At 41.3% G+C, this 21058-nt stretch overlaps 1 protein-coding gene and 1 pseudogene across 8 annotated transcripts in view; one reads left to right on the plus strand and one right to left on the minus strand.

Moving 5' to 3' along the window:
• Positions 1-733: 733 nt before the first annotated feature.
• On the plus strand, positions 734-8398 carry LOC136220861 (premnaspirodiene oxygenase-like; annotated as a pseudogene).
• Positions 8399-13430: 5032 nt separating this feature from the next.
• Positions 13431-21058, minus strand: part of LOC136219223 (uncharacterized) — a 35265-nt gene continuing 27637 nt past the window's right edge. For 2 of the 8 annotated variants that reach the window (XR_010684086.1, XR_010684079.1), the window contains exons 3-6: positions 16117-16237; positions 15887-16002; positions 14495-15015; positions 13431-14393 (exon numbers count right to left, since the gene is read on the minus strand). The gene's annotated coding sequence lies outside the window, so the exon portion shown is untranslated. Of the gene's footprint in view, positions 14394-14494; positions 15016-15886; positions 16003-16116; positions 16238-16361; positions 18305-21058 lie in introns of those variants that run through there. The other 6 variants (XR_010684089.1, XR_010684082.1, XR_010684087.1 and 3 more) reach the window with 5 other exon arrangements.

Genomic DNA, 21058 nt, shown 5'->3' on the forward strand with positions numbered 1-21058 from the left:
TGTGGTTTGCGTGTTTTTTTGCAAATAGGTACCTGTGGTTTGCATATTTTTGCAAATAGATACCCGTGGTTTGGATGTTTTTGCAAATAGATATCCGTGGTATAACAAACCATAAACAAATGCTTAATTTAGGCAAATATTGTGGTTTGTTATAGCACGGGTACCTATTTGCCTAAATTAAGCGTTTGTTTATGGTTTGTTATACCACATGTATTTGTCTAAATTAAGCTTTTGTTTATGGTTTGTTATACCACGGGTACCTATTTGCAAAAACATCCAAACCACGGGTACCTATTTGTAAAAATATCCAAACCGCAGGTACGTATTTGTAAAAAACACGCAAACCACAACAATTTATTTGAAATTAACTCTTATTGACTTAATTACCCTCGGCCAAGTCAGCATATAGACGGCGTCATCATCCGTTTCCGCGTTTTTGAAAAACAGAGCATACCACATGTATTTATTTGCTCGAAATCAAACCACATGTATTTATTTGCTAAAACTTGAAACCACAGGGGTTATATTTGAAATTAACCCATAATTACATACATTTAAATTTGTTTAACTTATAGTTTGCGCTGTCGTATACATGCCTATATGATTAATATAAATGTAAAATCTAATCAACCGGCAAAATCTAAATAAAAGATTTGGCTCGTGTAACATGGCAATTATTTAGTAATATGTTTAGCTACTAATTATTTAGTGAGCTTACTTGTTGAAATGCCAATAAAAATGGACGTGATATCATTTTAAAAGAAAAAACAATTATAATTAGTGACTACATGCACATGATGAGATCCCATCTAACTAAAAAACAAAGCTAGAATGGTAGTATAAGATGAATTGTAAAATCCTAATCAACCCACAACTTCCTTTCTTCCTTCCTTTCTTCACTACTTTCCAGTTTTCTTGATCATGGAATTCCTCCAATTCCAAATCCTTTTCCCATTTCTAATCTTCATCTTCCTGGTATTAAGATTAATATTTGGGAACAAAAACTCAACCAAAAATCTACCACCAGGACCATGGACGCTACCTCTAATAGGGAGTCTCCACCACTTAATTACCTCTCTTCCACATCCCCGCCTCAAAGACTTAGCCAAAATCTATGGACCTATTATGCATCTTCAACTTGGGGAACTCACTGTTAGAGATAATATTCTAATTATCCCTATAAATAGATTCCTATCTAGTTAGAGTTTTACTCTGTCTATATTCCTAGCTAGGTAGAGTTCTAATACGACTATACTTATGTATTGTATTCCTATACAAACTATTATTGGCTCACTATAAATACAAGGCCTCTGAGTCAGAATCATTAAGCTGATTCAATTCATTATTGTGCCTATTACTTATCTGTCTATCTCCATAATTCTCTCATCTATCTAACCCTAGATTCAACATGGTATCAGAGCTATCCACTTCCGCATCCTCCGAATCCTCTGATCATCCTCAATCACCCACTTTTACACAATACAAAGCCGCGGCCGCAGCCGCCGCCGCGGCCGGAGTCGCTGCCGTCCGGATCGAACCCGCAGCCGCGTCTGACGTCGCCGCTGCCCAGAAAACTAGCGACGCCTATGGTGGTTCCTTCGCGTCGTCGGGATGGCGATTTACCTCGCCGTTCGTCACCGGGGATTCTGTCTTCCTCAACCCGCCAACTGCAGCAGCCGCCGCACCATCAACGCATACCGTCGGTGACACCTTCCCTCCGGAGGTCCGCGCGGCGCTCGAGGCCTATCAAGCGGCCAGCGGAAGGGCGGCAATCGCACAGGCGCGTCATGCGCCGTCTGCCGTGGTAACGACAGCGGCCGGAGTACAAGCTCCGATTCAGGAACCTGCCGCACCATTCCTCGCGGCTGCCACTGTGCAGAACCATCCTTCGACGTCGCTGTTCGTACAACCGGCGATTCCTCCAACCGCGACAGCGGTGCGCGAACAGCCCCTAGGGCAAACCGCGACACCAACGCAGGACCAAAACGCGGAAATTCTAGCCGCACTCGCGGCATATCAGGCAGCTATTCCACAAACACGGAATCCACAAGTTCCGATTCAGCAACAATTCGTTCAGGTACAACAATCTGCAACACCTCCAACCTTATTTTCTCCATCAGTTTTGGCTGCCCTAGCAGCATATCAGGCGGCTGAAGCTAGTAACCAAAATCAGGTTATTTCTGAATCTCATACTTCACCATTTTGTTACAATACTCAATTATCTCATGATCCCTCACCATCCTTCTTCTCAAATTCTTTTCACAACACTGTTAATGCACCGTCAACCAATGTTAGACATGATTTTATTTCTTCATCCATCCCTCATAATACAAACAATCCTGTCCATCCAGAACCTATACCCACTCATGTTGAACAACCTAGACAACCACCCACAAACATCAACATCAACATCAAATTAAACCCGAACAACTACAAAGCATGGAGAATGTCCATGGAATCTACCCTTCAAACCTATCATCTTCTTCCTCACATTCTTAGTTCAACACCACCACCACCCAAATTTATTCCTAGAACAGGTTTTGTGACATCAGCTGCGGATTTAATCATAAATCCATCGTTTATTCAATGGGATGATGTAGAAAATGTGGTTAGGACTTTGCTCCTAAATTCAATCACCGAAGAGGTGTTTTCTGAGATTGCATATCTCAAATATTCACATGACATTTGGCTAGCCTTAGAGGATGCCTACGGGCTGATTACAGGCAGCAAGCAGTTTCAGATGGGAGTCGAACTGCATGAACTTGAGCAAGGAGGAATGTCTGTTACGGCATATATGCAAAAAGTGAAATCCATCCTTGATGATCTGGCTGCCTCAGGAAATCCTTATCCTCGGCATCTACTATCGTCAGTCCTTTACAAAGGTTTAGCAGAAGAGTATCGCTCCACTGTTCAGAATCTTGTAACTCAGCGCGGTACAAACATCAACTATCAAGAGATTTTGCATAGCTTGAAGATAGTTGAGGGCATGATTCAATCAACCAGAAAGACAACTTTGCTTCAACCTGAGGCTAATGTATCCACCATGGAAGCAAATCAAGCAAAGAAGCAGAATCCAAAGAAAAGAAGAAGTGGCAAGTGCTATAATTGTGGTGACCCAAGCCACTGGGCTGACAAATGCAAAAGACCTAAGAACAATTCAAGAGCACAATACAATCCTGGACCACAAGCGCACATGGCATGGCACCAACCACTGAATCCATTCATGGGTCCTAATCAGCCGTGGTACCCAGACACAGGAGCAACTAATCACATGACGGCAAATCCGGCTTAACTTCAACAAATGCAGCCATATCCAGGATATGATACAGTTCAGTTTGGCAATGGTCAAGGTTTGCAAATTTCTCACTTTGGAAATTCAAGTATCAATAATTTGAAAATTAATGATGCCCTACTTGTTCCCAAGCTTACCAAATCTTTACTATCTGTTCAAAAATTTACCCGTGACAACTCATGTTTCTTTGAATTTTGGCCTAACCATTTTCTTGTGAAGAACCAAACAACTGGGGAAATCCTGTTACGGGGCCCGAGTAAAGATGGACTCTATGTGCTTACACCCACCCTGAAAGAGGCGCTAGTTGGAGAGAAGGTGTCTTTTGAAAGGTGGCATGCACGGCTTGGACATTGTCAGAATCAGACAGTCAGCTCAGTTCTCAAAGGAAACAATCTATCCTCTTCAAAACCAGTTAGCAAATGTTCTTTTTGTCCATTAGGCAAGCTTGCTAGGAGCTCTTTACCATCTATTAGTCGCTTTAGCACATTTACTTTTGAAAACTTACATCTGGATGTTTGGGGGCCAGCTCCAGTTACTTCTTGTCTTGGCCACCGTTATTTTTTAATAATCATTGATGAATTCGCCAGATTTGGATGGGTTTTTTGTTTAAAGAATAAGAGTGATGTTTTTTCAACCTTCTGTGATTTTTATGCCATGATCTCTAATCAGTATAGTGCAAGGGTTAAGAACATTTACTCTGATCTTGGGGGGGAGTTTCAAAAACTACAACCTTTTTTCAAACGCCATGGCATTATACACAAGATTGCATGCCCTCACACTCATGCACAAAACGGTATAGCTGAGAGGAAAATTAGACATGTTGTTGACACTTGCCTTACTTTGCTAGCCAATGCATCTTTACCTCCAAAATTTTGGAACTATGCCATGATACACAGCATTAGGCTAATTAACTACTTACCTACCAAAATCCTAAACAACGAGTCACCCTATTTCTTGTTCTACAAGAAACAACCTGCCTATAAGGCCTTACGCATTTTTGGCAGTGGTATTTATCCCCTTCTTCGTCCATACAATCAGCACAAATTTGATTTTCGCTCCAAGCTATGTGTCTACCTTGGTCCATCAGAAAATCATTCCTGGGATATCTGTCTTGAATATGCCACCGGACGCATATACATCTGCAAGTTTGTGCAGCACAATGAAGAAGTCTTTCCTGCATCAACAATCACTGCATCATCACCTTCATCTAGCAACTCAAGGGTAAGCACATCGTGTCAACTACCATCTCTACTCGGCCCGTATCTAGGTAATTTCTCTAATCCCAACCCTATAGTATCTTCTTCTAACCTGGTTCCATACTCTGCACCCATCACACCTGGACCTCATCCTGGAACCCCAACTACTCCTCCTGACTCTGAAGCCACACACAGTGCTCCTTTAGTTCCACCTTAATATCTGTCACCAGTGGTCCCTGCTGCATCAACACCTGTTTCTCAGAATGATCCTAATGTTGAAGATAACACTCCAGTTGATGCTGCGGACATCATCACACCGGAAATACAGAATGCAATTCCTAATAAGGAGAACATCATGCCACAAACAGATTCTCCTCCTCCTGAAAGTGCACCACATGCTCCTATTCCACCTGAAAGGCCCAGGCCTCGCAATGCACCGCTGATTGGTCCACGACAACATTATATGCAACTTCGACAGTCATCTCTTCAGTCAAGAGGAAGGTTTGAGGGACTATTAGCTACACATCCAAATGGCACAGTGGATCCCACGTGCTTCAGTAAAGCCAACAAACAAGCAGAATGGCGTACTGCAATGTCTGAAGAGATCCAAGCTCTTCTGGACAATGGAACATGGCAACTTGTACCGAGACCACATGATCAGCATGTCATCACCTCCAGGTGGCTCTTTCGTACAAAGAAGAAGTCTGATGGAACCATTGAGCGTCACAAAGCCCGCTTAGTAGCACGTGGATTCACTCAAAAAGCTGGGATTGACTACAAAGAAACATTCAGTCCAGTAATCAAAGCCACAACCATCAGGTCTGTATTTGCCATCGCAGCAGCGAACAACTGGTTCGTCAATCAGCTAGATGTCTCCAATGCTTTTCTCCATGGAAACTTATCAGAAACCATATATATGGAACAACCGCAGGGGTTTCGAGATAGTGACCGACCAGATCATGTCTGCCTTCTCAAAAAGAGTCTCTATGGATTGAAGCAAGCACCGAGAGAATGGTTCACTCGCCTTCAAACATTCCTCCTCTCCCTAGGGTACAAAATGTCACAGGCTGACAACTCTTTGTTCATCAGATGCACCGATACTTAAAAAAGTTACATTCTGTGCTATGTTGATGATATACTCATAACAGGGAACCACCCTGCACACATCACCAACACTATTGCAGCCATCGAACGTGAGTTTCCCATCCGCAATCTTGGCAAAGCAGAATACTTTCTTGGAATAGAGATCCGATATGAGAAGGATGGCATTCACATGTGTCAAGCCAAGTATGTGGCTGACATCCTCGACAGAGTGAAGATGATTGACTCCAAGCCCACACTAACGCCCATGGCCACCACACCAACACTTTCAAAGGAGCTAGGCACCAACTTAACCTCTGGAGATGAATATAGAAGCATTATGGGGGCACTTCAATACTTAACATTCACTCGACCTGACATTGCATTTGCAGTTAACAAATTATGTCAGTTTCTACACTGTCCAACTGATGAACACTGGAAAGGAGTCAAGAGGGTTTTACGCTATGTTCAGGGTACATCAGATTTTGGCATAGTCATGTCTGTCAAACCAATACAGCACATCCACTGCTACTCAGATAGTGATTGGGGAGGGTGTCCTGATGATCGACGATCCACGGGTGCCTTCTGTGTCTATCTTGGATCCAGCATTGTATCGTGGCAGACCCGCAAGCAACCCACAATAGCCAGATCCTCAACGGAGAGCGAATACAAAGCAGTAGCAAATGCCACTGCCGAATTTCTATGGCTCAAATCTCTTCTCTCGGATCTCGGATTTCCATTACCCACCCCGGTTCAGTTATGGTGTGATAATGTTGGAGCAATCTATCTCACCTCAAATCCAGTGTTTCATGCTCGCACGAAACACATTGAGCTAGACTATCATTTTGTTCGTGAACAAGTTCACAGAGGATTTCTCAGTGTCAGATTTATTCCAACCGATGATCAGGTTGCAGACATACTCACCAAGCCGCTAGCTCCGGCTCGTTTCACGATGCTACGCTCCCGCCTCTTCGTTCGTGCCCGCCATCGGCTTGAGGGGGGGTGTTAGAGATAATATTCTAATTATCCCTGTAAATAGATTCCTATCTAGTTAGAGTTTTACTCTGTCTATATTCCTAGCTAGGTAGAGTTCTAATACGACTATACTTATGTATTATATTCCTATACAAACTATTATTGGCTCACTATAAATACAAGGCCTCTGAGTCAGAATCATTAAGCTGATTCAATTCATTATTGTGCCTATTACTTATCTGTCTATCTCCATAATTCTCTCATCTATCTAACCCTAGATTCAACACTCACAACCATTGTAATGTCTGCACCTGAAACTGCTAAAGAGATTATGAAAACCCATGATATCACCTTTGCTCAAAGACCCCGTCTCCTTGCATTAACTCTTACAACTTATAATTATTCAGACATCGTATTTGCACCCTATGGAGACTACTGGAGACAACTGAGAAAAATTTGCACAGTCGAGCTACTCACTGTAAAACGTGTGGAGTCATTCAGATCTATCAGGGAGGAACAAGTATCAAAACTCATTACATCCATATCTTCCGATGCAGCTGCAGGATCACCCATCAATTTTACCATGATGGCTAATTCTTTAATTTATAGCATCGTTTCGAGAAGTGCATTTGGTAAGATATGGGAGGGAGAAGATACTTTCATAGAAGCTCTTAAGGTTATAGTAGAAGCTGCTTCAGGGTTTAATCTTGCTGATTTGTATCCTTCCGTCAAAGTTTTTGGAGTGCTAAGTGGAATCATATCTAAAATGGAGAGGCATCAGAAAAAGATAGATGTAATATTTCAAAACATCATTGACCAACATAGAGCTAGAAGGGCGACAGGAAGTAATCTCACTGAAGATCTTATAGATGTGCTTGTGAATGCTCAGGATCAAGGAGATCTTCAATTCCCTTTAACAGATGACAATATCAAAGCAGTCATACTGGTTAGTTCCCTCTCTTCTCTTTTTAAGCTTCATAATCACCAAGTAATTGGATTTTTGCTCCGTAATGCTTGGATTAAGCTTCCCAACAAAAAAGTCCGATGACTTCATCCGACTTCCCATTGCAAGGAAGTGGAATGAAGTTCATCCAACTTCTTATTGTTGGGAAGGAGATAAGAAATCAGATGAACTTCATCCGATTTCGAGCTAGTTAAATGAGTACTATGCGGTGAATAATGTTTAACTGGATCGTTTGCGATTATCTGAAGTAATTGTTATTATTGTTATTATTTTAATTCAGGACATGTTTCCTGCTGGTACTGAGACATCGTCTACTACAATACAATGGGCAATGTCAGAGCTGATGAAAAACCCAAAAGTAATGGAAAAGGCACAAGAAGAAGTGAGACGAATCTTCGGTACACAAGGGAACGTTGATGAATCACGACTTGATGAACTGGTCTACTTAAAGCTTGTAATAAAGGAAACTCTAAGATTACACCCACCAATTGCATTATTAATACCAAGAGAATCTAGAGAAAAGTGTTCGATTAATGGTTATGAAATTCCTGTGAAATCTAAGGTTATGGTTAATGTATGGTCGATGGGAAGGGATCCTAATTACTGGAATGAAGCCGAGAAATTTAATCCAGAGAGATTCATAGATAACTCAATGGATTACAGAGGAACTAATTTTGAATATCTACCATTTGGTGCCGGAAGAAGAATGTGCCAATAACATATGGTATGATTAATGTTGAGTTTCCACTGGCACAACTGCTGTATCATTTTGACTGGAAAATGCCTACAGGAATGACGCCTGAAAATCTTGACATGGTTGAGATTTTTAGCATTGTAGTAAAGAGAAAAAATGATCTCCACCTAATCCCTATCCCCTATAAACCTCTTTAAATGTTAGCACAAGACTTTCTAAGCACTGTTTTCACTATTAGTTCGATATATGACAGCATAGATTCAATATAAGAAGCATAGCTTAGTCGTTTTTCTTTTCCTGAGTGTGATGAAATATGCTATAATCTCTGCTGCTAAGAATAATGGTCGGGTATATAATCCTATACAAGCAGTGTAGTTCATTTCCATTTCTTGTCTGTGTAAAAGTATCCTCATATTCCTCTCTATTTGTTAGTAATAGACCCAACCAATAAAAAGAGAAATGCTTTATCACTCTATGTCCATCTCATCCCCAGAGATAAGCAGAGTCAATAGATTTCAGATTTTGTAATTTGTAGAGTAGAACTGAGCATGCAAAACACAATCAAAGTGAATATCCATACAAACTGAAAGACAAGGATCAATTAGGTGTACCTGTTCCTACTCAATCCAGCTCCGAATTTTCAACACCTCCGCCATTAGCATAAAAGTAACTGCATAAAACTTCAATAAGCCCATGATTAATCCAAGCGTACAAATAATCACGCAGTTGCCTGAAATTTAGATAGAATATAAAACATAAAAAAAACCATGAAATGCCTAATTAACCTGTTGAAAGAGAAACTTGAAGAAGTTACAAACCCCATTCTTGAAGACCCAAGCTCAAGACCTGAAATGCGCCGGGAGATTGCTTTCGCAGTATTGGGACCAATTTAGGCCGATTAAATGAGCAGTTGGCTTCCCTTCAACTTCGTGCAGGTTTGACTCTGAAATAGGGGATTTTATATTAAGCACCAGGTGCTCCAACTCACTTAAAACACCTGCCATATTTCGACACATATCCACTTAATTTACATAATCAATTAAAAAAAAACTATCAGCACGGGAAAGAAAGAATATCAGCGCATTATCTTCTTCCTCCTCCTTAAAGTTCAGTGCTGCCATCTTCAACAAGCTTTTCCGGTGCCGCTTCGGATCTTCACCGCCATCTTCCACCTCCTCCAATCTCCATTGTCCGAAGAGAGTTAATAAATGTTTCAGAATTCAATTGCAAAGTACAGAAGCTAATTACATTAAACCAAACTCCTAAATGTCAATTTCTTATTTGCAGACACTTATAGAGATGTTTTGGATTTAATACAAAAACCCACTGCTTATGGTAAATTCAGTGGGATGCAATACTAATGTTAAACAAAAAAACCTTTCATCTTTTTGTGAAAAATTTAGAAAAAAACCTTTGAAAATTCAGATATTATACTTTGAAATTAAAACAATGGAAGTAGTAAAGCTTTTGATTGCAGACAGTGTGGAAGAGCTGCAATGGAAATTGGTAGAGAAATGGCTGCAGTAAAGATTGACGAGTTGATAATTTGCGAAGGGTGAGAGGTGAGAATGGCGGCATTGAGCTTTGAGGAGGAAGAAGGGGAAGGCATTGATATTTCTTTCTTTTTGTAAATAATAAAATCCTTTTTTAATTGATTATATAAATTAAGTGGACATGTGTCGGATGGCAACTGGCAGGCTAAACGCGGATACTCCAATTCTCAAATCCTTATCCGTTTATTTTTTAATTATCCGTACTCTTTCCATTATCTTAATAGGTATATATTTTGCATCTCATATCCGTCTTATTTAATTCACGGATACCCATAAACACCCTTACCCGTTAAGAATCAATAAATAAAACAAAAATATTACAGACTTAACAAAGTATAAATTTAATAAATCATCAATCTAAAAATTGAACAAATTGAACCTTAATCAATAAAAATAAATGGCTTAGTGACATTACTTAATAGTTGAAGAATAAAAAAATGGTATTTAAATCGCACATCTTACATCTAAAACACAATAATGTTTTTTTAATATATAAAAACGTTATGACGGGTACCGGATACCCTAGGAGGTCACATACCCGTCCCATTACTCTAACAAGTAATGGTTTTGATCTCATACCCATCTCATACCTTTTTATACAGGTATTTATAGTCCCATTAGAGCCGGGTACCCATGGGTGAAAGAATATATTTCGAACGACTAACTAATACTCCAATATAATTAACGATTTACTCACAACCAATTTATGGTTAGATACTTTTTTTAATGAACCAAATTCAAATAGGATTTTGGGCTTGAAACAAGCTCGAAGCTCGGCTCATTAATTTTATAGCGAGCAAAGCTTGAGCAGGCCAAAACTCAGCTCGGCTAGGCTTGGCTCGATTACAACCCTAGTAAGGAAGAACTAAGCAGCATTTTTACCTTATGAAGGAAGAAAAAGATCCCCATGAATGATAGATCCTTCTTCCCCTTTCCCATTATTTACAAATTCACTTAATCTTAATCTTCCAAACACTATAACTTCCTCATTTCTTAACCGTTTTCTCTGTTCCATATACTGAAACAAAACTCTCACTACAAGAAAAACGGTGATTAACAACCAAACTTTGAGACCAGATTCAAATCAGTTGCAAAATGGCAACCGATGTGGTTGCAAAACATTGTCATTAAGTGCAAAGATGATAATTAGATTTCTTAAACACATTTGAGACAAAAATACGGTTTCAAAGTTGGTTGCAAAACCGTGTTAGAGACCGATATAGCAACTAGATTTTTGGTTGGTAATTACCAATGTTATCAGAATCGGACCGGACATCAAACCGGATTGGTGACTAGGTCACGGGTCACTTGGTCGGACTGGATGGCTCAGATTGGTCGAACCGGATGACGTAATAAATAAATAAATAAATAAATAATATTTATATATATTAAATATATATAATTAATTTAAAATATGGACAATAGCTTGTGCAGCAGACTGAGTGAGCTCTCTGGCATACCTCTGACGAACTCTTTGGGGAAGTATCTTGGGGTTCCTCTTCACAGTGACAGGGTTTCCAAAGCCTCTTTCAAGGATATTTTGGACAAAACTAATGGTTTGTGTGCTAGCTGGAAAGCTAATTCTCTTTCCCTTGCAGGTCGCCTTACCTTGATCCAGTCAGTTAACTGCGCTGCTCCGAACCACATCATGCAGGCCTGTAAGCTTCCTGAGCCTGTCCTTAGTGACCTGGATAAGATAAATCGGCGTTTCCTGTGGGGTGAGTCTGGAGATGGGAGAAAGGTTCACCTGGTGCCGTGGAAGGAAGCTTGCCAGCCTAAAAACAGGGGGGTCTTGGTATTAGGCAGGCAAAGGACAATAATAAAGTCCTGTTAATGAAACTTCTTTGGAGAATGTGGCAATGCCCCTCCTCTCTTTGGGTCCGTCTCTTGTGCGGGAAGTATCGGAAAGATAGAATCTTTGGTGGCCCGAAGGAGAGGGTTGTTAGCTGTTCCTTCCTCTGGAAAGGGCTCAGTGCCGTGTTTGCTGAATTCTGTACGGGGATTGGCCTGGAGGTGGGTAATGGTAGATCTATTAGCTTCTGGTATGACACCTGGATTGGTGATAAACCGCTGATTGATGTGTGTAATGCCCCTCCGTCGGTTGATCTCCTTTCCTGGAAAATTGCTGATGTGGTGGACTCGGAGGGAGACTGGATCTGGTCAAAGTTCGACTCTTTCTTTAGTCTGGAGACCCTTCTTAACATTAGAGGAGTGAAGATTAGCAATCAAGAGGAGGATAAGGATAGACATTGTTGGGCCTTGACGAATAATGGTACTTATTCTTGTAAATCGGCCTATGAAGCTTTTACCCCTAATAGGGCTGATCCTCCCTTGGAGATTTGGAAGTCCATATGGTCCCTCAAGATCCCTTACCGTATCAGGAGCTTCCTTTGGCTGGGTATCAAAGACAGGCTCCTTACGAATGCGGATAGGCACAGAAGGCACTTGACTGAGTCTAGTGCCTGTAGTAGATGCAGAGGCAATGTGGAAACCTTGTGCCATGCCTTGAGGGATTGCCCAAATAGTAAGAAGATCTGGGAAGGGATCCTCCCTCATCACATCCTCCCTTCCTTCATGGCCTTTTCTGAAGGGGACTGGTTCTCTCAAGGAGCCAAGGGGAACTTGCTGGCCAACATGGAGCACGGTGCCATCCTCTTTGCTATTACTTGTCACCAAATCTGGAAGTGGAGGAATGAAGAATTATTTGCGGGTAAGGCTGTCCTTATTCCTGATTTACTGTTTTTCTTCTCGAAGAAGCTCTTTGTTATTACTAAAAGCTTTGAAAGAGATTCCCTTGTTCGCCCCTCCCCGGATAAAGAGATCCTGCTAGTTGGCTGGAGTAAGCCTAGAGAAGGGTTTGCTAAGTTGAATACTGATGGCTCCTGCCTTAGCAATGGCAGAATTGCTGCTGGAGGAGTTCTTCGGGATGCTGGTGGCAATTGGATGGCGGGGTTTACCCATAACTTGGGGACGGGCTCCTCCTTTTCTGCGGAGCTCTGGGGTATCTTGTCAGGTATTAAACTCGCCATTCGCATGGGTGTTAAAAAGCTCTCGGTGGAATCTGATAATCTGGAGGCTATTAACAGGATTTCAGATAGCCAGGCTTTTGTCTGAAGAACCAGAATCTCATCAAAGCTATTTTGAGGCTTCGTCCTGCCTTTGAGTATCTTAATTTCTCCCATATTTTTAGGGAGCAAAACCGCGTGGCGGATCGCTTAGCAGCTGCTGGGCATGGGAGAATGTTAGGTGTTTCTACCCTATCTGTTCCTCCTTCTTTTCTTTTGCCTTCTCTCCTAGAGGATAGGATTGGAGTCAGCCTTCCTAGACTGATCCCGGTGTAGGTTTTTTGTTGGTTTTGTTTTTTTTCCTTTCCTTTCTTACCCAAAAAAAAAAATTTAAAATTATTTTTATAAATTATATATATCCAAAACAATAAACAACTTTTGGTTTGTTATTTTTTGTCAACTTGAGACTTAAATATATAACGGATAAATAGAATTTAGAATAACTTGAAATATGTAAACGTATTCTATGAAATGCGGTCTTTTTAACGATATATTATAAACTCAAAACGGACAAGTGAAGCCCGGTCTCCTTTTGCTAGATTTTATGTCTTTTTCTTTTTTAAACTTTCCATTAAATTTTTTTTCCTTAAATTATATTTTCCTTTCTTTCCATTAAATTTTTTTTCCTTAATTTTTTTTTAAAAGTAACAACCGGTATGAACCGGGTTGGCCGGTTTCTGGTTTAACCACCGATCGAACCGGTCCACTGTCGGTTCACACCGATTTTTAGAGGGTTCATCAACCCAAACAAGCTCGGACCGGACTGCCTATCGGTTCTTGGTCGAATCGGTCCGACCGACTGGTCGGGTCCGGGTTTGATAACATTGGTAATTACTGTTTTTCTTGTAGTGTCTCATCATGTAGTTCACGCCTAAGTAAGTTTTAGAGGATATTATTTTATGTTTTTAGACATCAATTGAAGGAAGAAGATTCGTCACTTTGGTTACCCCTTATGTTTGTTCACCTTATCTTCTTCTTTTCGCGATTCTAACCCCACAAATGGACTCAGAAGGTTAGAAAACCCTTGGATAAGTCGGTAATTGGACCATGCAAGGATGATTTACCATTGATCGGAGACTCACCGGGAAGCCGACAATCTTCTCTAATTTTCAACTTATCCGGTTAAATTAAGCGTTTTGGAGGTGTTTCTAACTTACTGGGAGTGTAAGGCATAAGGTGACATAACCAGTTTCGTCATTTGCTCAACTTGATTTTTCGATCGACGGATTCCAGTGACCGGCTCCGATGACGTTTGAAATTTGACTGAAACTTTCTCTTTTTATTCCACAATACTCTAAATAATTTTTAGAGCAACTTTAATGCTTAGATTGTCACTAAATTATTTATAATTTGATCTCTATAAATTATAGAAGTGATTAGGTTAACTAAAATTTAAGGAAATTATTTTATTTATAATTCGATCTAGTATGGCATCTGAGGATCCCCTCTCCAAATCCCAATAGCAATATGTCCCAAGAAATGGGGAATCACAGAACCATCAATAGGACCGGCGGGGACCTGCTCCGTCACCACTGAATCCTCACCAGTAGCATCCCTGAAGCGTTTGCTGCTCCCTAAAATTATATTACACATAAAACATTTAAACAATTGAAATCTTATAATAATAACTAAAATAAACTAATAACAAAATAAAACAAGAATGTAAATTATTTACCGGATAACGACTCAGTAGCAACAAATCGGCCGCCTCTACCCCTTAACACATAAGGAGGTGGGTGTTAGAGATAATTATTGTTAATTATCTCTTTAGCTATCATCAGATACTAACAGATAACTATTAGGCTTGTTTAGAGTTATCTAATAACTAGTGTTTATGTTTATCTATATTACGTATTGGCAATTCTAGTTAAACTCTAACTCATGTAATCTATTATATATACAAGGCTCTATGATCAATCCTGATTGAGGGAAATTCATTAAACACATTGTACCTTTTCTATTATATCTCTATCGTATATTCAACAGTGGGATCCTATCGTCTGCGTGATGATTTGAGCCATCCACGTCCATGGCAACATCACCCTGCTCATCAGCTCTAATGTGTTGACGTTGTACCACGTGCGCCCTCTGGGCGTCCGCCATCAGCCTCTCCTGGTCCCGGCTCCTTCGAGCAGAGGCAATGACAACACGTCTGGTAGTATGCTGATGTCCCGAACTACCTCCAACCCCAGAAGTCTGAAAAATGATAAACCAATCAAAGAACATCAGTTCTTATTTACTCTAATTGAAATTCGCATGTAAACCCCAAACATTTCCATTATTATCTACTCCAATCCAATTAGTAATTTGTCTAATTAAGTTACGTTCTTATTTACTTTACAATATTTCATACTTACGTTGATAGATAAATACAAATTTAACATCAAAACAACAATCAGACGCTTTGGTAACTTGGTATTGGCTTTTTTTCCAATTTCGAGCCCCCCCCCCCCCCCCCTAAAGGTGAACAGATGAAATACACACCTACCCTTGGACGGGCGGGTGAATCACCAGCCTGGCCTTAGGGTAGGCGGATGTTTGTCCCGCCTGCCCTAAGGCTAGGCGGGAATTTCTCCCGCCTAGTGCTTGTTCAATGAATTCCATCTCCAATTCCGAAGACGAAACTAATGTTTTCGATTGAAATTAAGCAAAAGAAAACGTACCGGATGGATCATTAGTCCTTTTCCTTTCAAAATTATGCAAAGGGTAGAAATGTTCGAGAGGGGGCGGTGATAAGTAAAAATTGGAGGTATTTAGCAATCCACTTACTGTTTCAAAATTTCAAATTCCAATTAAAATAATCTAGTGAAAAGTACAAAAATAGACCACATGGTTTATGCCATTTTCAAACATAAACTATGTGGTTTAAAAGTTGAGAAACAGATAAATTGAAGTTGATTTCGTTAGCAAACACAGTCCAAATTGACTAATGTTGTTAAAAAAAAAATCAAAAGTTAAAAAGAAAAAAGTTAATTTTGAATTTATATTTATTTATTTTATAAATTACCCCATTATTATCTAATTATCACAAACAAACTACGAAACAAAAATAAAGATTCAAACTTACCCTATTCCTCTCCACCATTTCTCTCTTTTCACATCAGTTCTAAACTCACTAATACTTTCAATTTCAATTAACATCACCCCAAACATCCTCGTCCTAATTCTTCCGCACTCTCCAAACTGCAAACTCAAACTCACATCATTGATAAAGTTTTAGATGTATATATTAATTCATTAACAAAGATATCATATATATATATATAACACAAATGAGGCAAAATATATATGTCCTACATTCGATATGGAAATATGCCCAAGATAACATTCTGAATTTGGTGATTTTTCCCGCTTCTATCTTTGGATGAGTACTGATATCGGAATATCCTGAGAATACTTGAACACTTCCTCCAATGACCTGTAAGACAGAAAATAGTTAGACATGGAGCTGGAGACCGGCGTACCCTCTCTGATGCCTAAGTTAGTACGTGAATACAAAGCTTAGGGAGAATGTAATGGAGTTTAAGTATAGAATTATGTACATTCGTCTTTGAACTTGGCTCCTGTTTATAGACATTTGAGGTTAGGTTTGGATATATGTGTCGTCACCATATTGGTTCGGAATCTAAATTCCCTTTCCATTGCTCCGTCCTTGATTTGGTCTTCTTGTAAGTTTGTTTATTCATCCATTTGGGACTAGACCTTTTGGTGGATTGGTCAGTCTTCAAAGCTCAATTTCTGGACAGATAGGTGGATCATTCCATCGATGGCGGACAAATTGGGTCTTGATCATCAGGATAAGCGTTCACGCTTTAATTCTGTTGATGATTTTTTGGTTAATTCGGAGTGGCTTGACTTAGGCACTCTTCATTTGGTTGTTCAAGACAGTATTCGATCTATTCACAATAGTAGAGATGTTCTTGATTTATGTGTTTAGCAGTCCTCTACGAAGGGTATTTTCTCTGCCAAAGAGTACTATTCGATTATCAGTCCTAGTTCCTCTTCGGTGGACTGGTATAAATTTGTTTGGAATGCTCGCACTCTCCCTTCTCGTTCCTTCACTCTCTGGAGAGCTTTGCATGGCCGGGTTCTGACTCACGACCTCCTGCAGCATCTTGGATTCTCCTTTGCCTCTCGTTGTGTTCTATGTGGTAGGGATGCTGAGTCCATTAACCACATATTCATTAGATGTTCTTTTGCAGATTCTCTTTAGAGGGTCCTTCAGTTTCATTTTGACTGCTCTTTGCCTCGTTATTCACAATTCATCCACTTCTTCAGTTCTCTTCATAGCATTTATTTTGGCTCACGGGTGTCGATGATCTGGCGTGTTATTGCTGTCACTTGCATCTGGTTAATCTGGCATTGCAGGAATGAAGCAATTTTTAAGGAAGTTTCTCCTTCTATTCAGCACTCGAAGATCACCACCCTCTTTCGAATGATTCGAGAGTCCTTTGCCACTTCTAAAGGTTTTTGCTCTTTACAAAGAGATGATGTTATCTTATCCCGTCTTCTGGCTTCTCCTAGGCCGCCTCCGGCTCCCAACATTATTTCAGTCCATTGGCTTAAACCTCCTTCGGGATGGGTTAAAGTCAATGTGGACGGCTCTGCTTTTGGCACTCCAGGCGAGGCAGGAGCGGGAGGTATTTTTTGCAACTATCGTGGATTTTCCAAAGGCTGTTTTGCTTTTTCTACCCCTCCTTCTTTTGCTTACATGGCAGCCGCTATTTTTGCAATTGAACTTGCTTGGGAGAAAAATTGGCATCAGCTTTGGGTTGAGTGAGTCTCAACGTACGTTGTTAATCTGCTTAGACATCGTTCCATGGATGTTCCTTAGAGTATTCGTCAAGAATGGTTGCATTGTCTCAGCATTTGCTCTAGGATGAACATTCTTTTTTCACACATCTTTAGGGAAGGAAATAGAGTTGCTGATGCACTGGCGAAGTTTGGAGTCTCTTCCTCAGTGATCAATTGGTGGCCTTCAACTCCTACTTTTTGCCACAGGTTTATCAATGATGACATTTGTAGTATTTCTCACTTGCGTTTTTCTTGACTTTCCTAAATTTTTCTCCTCCCCCTTCTTTTTGTTTGTGTTGAAACACCTTTCCACATGATTTTGATTTGACAAAATTATTTAAGATAATCCCATGATTAAACAATTAAATTTAAGTGTTTTGATTTAATTGTACTAATACGTTTGTTCAATGTTGAGTAAGTTAAACTAACGAGAACAGGAAGTTAAAGTCTATAAAAGAAAGACAGAACAAAGTTGATAACATTGTGATATTATCCCAATGATCAAAAGGGATATTTGATTAAAGAACGCCACGTGTTAGTCGTCTGACCCAGGAATTCCGCGGCGTATCGAAGTAAAGAGATCCGACGGGCGAATCACCTAAAACTCGCCAAGAGTGACCCGCTAGCGAACCTATGAGGCGGATCTCCATAAGCTCTCAATCCGCCATGAGAACGGCAGAGCCGATCTTGTAATAAAGACCATTAATGAGCTATCAATTAACTAACCGCCAACTTAAGGGTAACCAGTAACCGCCATTAATGGAGACTTTCTAGTTACTGAGAGTTACAACTTCACGACTATATATAGCCTATGTCTCAGGCTATCCAGGTACACATTCACTTACCCTTTGTCAATTCAGTTTGCTCTCTTGTTTTTCCTTACTGACTTTGGCATCGGAGCTTCCCCCCGTCGAACCCAACGACGCCCCCACAGGGACGGAAATTAATCAGAATTTCTCCACTTGTCATCAATTGGTGCGGTGATCGTGGAATCCTTAATCAAATAAAGGGTTTCCATTCACGTTAGAGAGAATATGACAAATGGAGAGCAGAACCCCTCCTCAGGGGTTGAAACACCATTAATAACACCATCGAGTCAACCAGTAACTAGTGCTAGGCACACTGATCCAAATGCTCCCACAACACAAGCTGAAAGTAGTATGCCCCCGGATGCATTCATCAACATGTGTGCAGAAGCAATAGGAGAAAAGTTTGGCCCTGAAACAGGTGATCGCCTATGGTCATTCATGACCATTCCTCCGTTTTGGAGCATGGCGCCCACATCTACGATATCTTCTTGGCCCCAGATGACTCTAGGACCGAATGCCCTCAATTCTTCGTTTCTCCAAGCTCACAATACAGAATCCATGGTAACTTCCACGGCGGCGTTTGGAGAACGACCGATCAATCGGGAATTATTCCCTGCTGGCGCAGGAGGAAGTCAAAGGAACGATCAAACTCTTCCTGTCGGATCTGCAAGCCAAGGGCTAAATCTAGGCGGATCAGATATCCCAAGGCGACCATGGTCGAATCTCTCCTTGGGTGGATCAGAAGGGCGAAAACACAAAAAGCGTAGAAAAGAGAATAGTAGGCGGTCCGAATCACCTTCGCCCCGACGACCGAGATCCTCCCGAAAGGGTAGATCACCCCCATCTACTGGACGTAGACAGAGCAAAAGGCCAGTAGAGACACCACGTTCGAATGGGCCACCGCCACCACCACACCCAGGAAATGAAGGGCACATTCCTTCAGGAGGCTCTGGAGGGGGTAGCGGTCAAGCTCCCCCGGGCAGACAGGGTGGAGGAGGTGGAGGTGGAGGAGGAGGTGGACGTGGAAACGGAGGCGGACGATCGCCCTCGGATCCGTCTTCGGGATCCAGCTCTTCATCTTCTCTAAGAAGATCTCCACGGAGGGGTCGCCCAAGGGCGGGTCCGGAGAATTTTGACGACATAGTTCGAGCTGCGGTGCTCCGCATGAACGAGGAGAATGCCAGGCATAACCCATTCGCCAATAGAGATTCACCCTTCACGGCTTGGATCGAGGCAGAGGAAACAGATAGACATTTTAAAATACCTAATCTCCCAAAATCTCAGGTCGAGGAATGGACGATGTACACAGACGGAGCTTCCTCGGCAGAAGGAGCGGGTATATGCATCGTAATCACAGGCCCCCAATATATAAAGCTAAGGTACGCGGCAAAATTGGATTTCATAGCAACTAACAATGCAGCGGAGTACGAGGCCTTAATATTGGGACTACACCTGCTGAAAGAAATCACTCCCGAGCGGATCGTGAGCTATAGCGACTCCAAGTTGATGGTCAACCAGGTGATCAAAAACTACGAGGTAAAAGATGAGGTTTTGGCCAAATACGTTGCTGAGGTTAAAAAATTGCTGGATCACCTTGAAGCTAAAGAAACTAAATGGGAGTTGATCCATGTACCTCGCGGTTCAAATACCGAAGCAGATCATCTAGCTAAAATGGCTTCCAGCAAGGAGAACTGGGTGGATCCACAATGTCCATTCGAAATTAAAGCAGCTCCGGCCTTCGCCTCAGAAGAAGTATCTCTACTCACGACAGTAGAAGGGGATTGGAGGTCTGCCATCCGCCAGTATTTGTTAGATGGAGCACTACCTACGGACAAGGAGGAAGCTCGGCGGATAGTCAGGAAGGCGGCCTATTTCTCTATAATAAATGATTGCCTTTACAGAAAATCTTTTAGCCATCCTTGGTTAAAATGCATTTTGCCAGAAGAAGGACAGCAAGTCCTCAAGGAGCTACATGAAGGAGCATGTGGAGCCCATGAGGCATCCGCCTCCATCCTAAAAAAGTCCAGGCTAGCAGGATTTTATTGGCCCACTGCAAAACTTGATGCACAGAAACAGGTGGAATCTTGTCATAGTTGTCAGATTCATGCGAATGAATCTCATACTGCAAAGCATCTCCAAAAGCCCATCCTGGAAGGTCGACCCTTTGCCCTCTGGGGAATTGACATCGTTGGATCATTTCCTCCTACTCGTAGACAAAGAAGGTATGTGGTAGTAGCCGTAGATCACTTCACCAAGTGGGTGGAAGCTGAAGCTGTCTCCTCCATCACTGCTGAGAGAATGGTAGAATTCGTCAAAGATAATATCGTGGGAAGATATGGCATCCCACACACGATCATCACGGATAATGGAATGCAATTCAACTGTGGCGAGTTCAAAGCTTTCTGTGAAAAATTGGGCATTTTGAACAGATTCGCCTCCGTATATTACCCACAGTCCAACGGTATGACTGAAGTCACGAATCGGACAATCGTAAAAGGAATAAAGAAAAGACTGGGAGAGCATGATAAGAAATGGGCGGATCAGTTAACAAGCGTCTTATGGGCGTATCGTACTACACCTCGTACGGCCACAGGCGAAACCCCATTCGCCCTTTCTCATGGTGTGGAAGCAGTAAT

This window comes from Euphorbia lathyris, chromosome 2 (genome assembly GCF_963576675.1).
Source record: "Euphorbia lathyris chromosome 2, ddEupLath1.1, whole genome shotgun sequence".
In the NCBI taxonomy this organism is placed as follows: domain Eukaryota; kingdom Viridiplantae; phylum Streptophyta; class Magnoliopsida; order Malpighiales; family Euphorbiaceae; genus Euphorbia; species Euphorbia lathyris.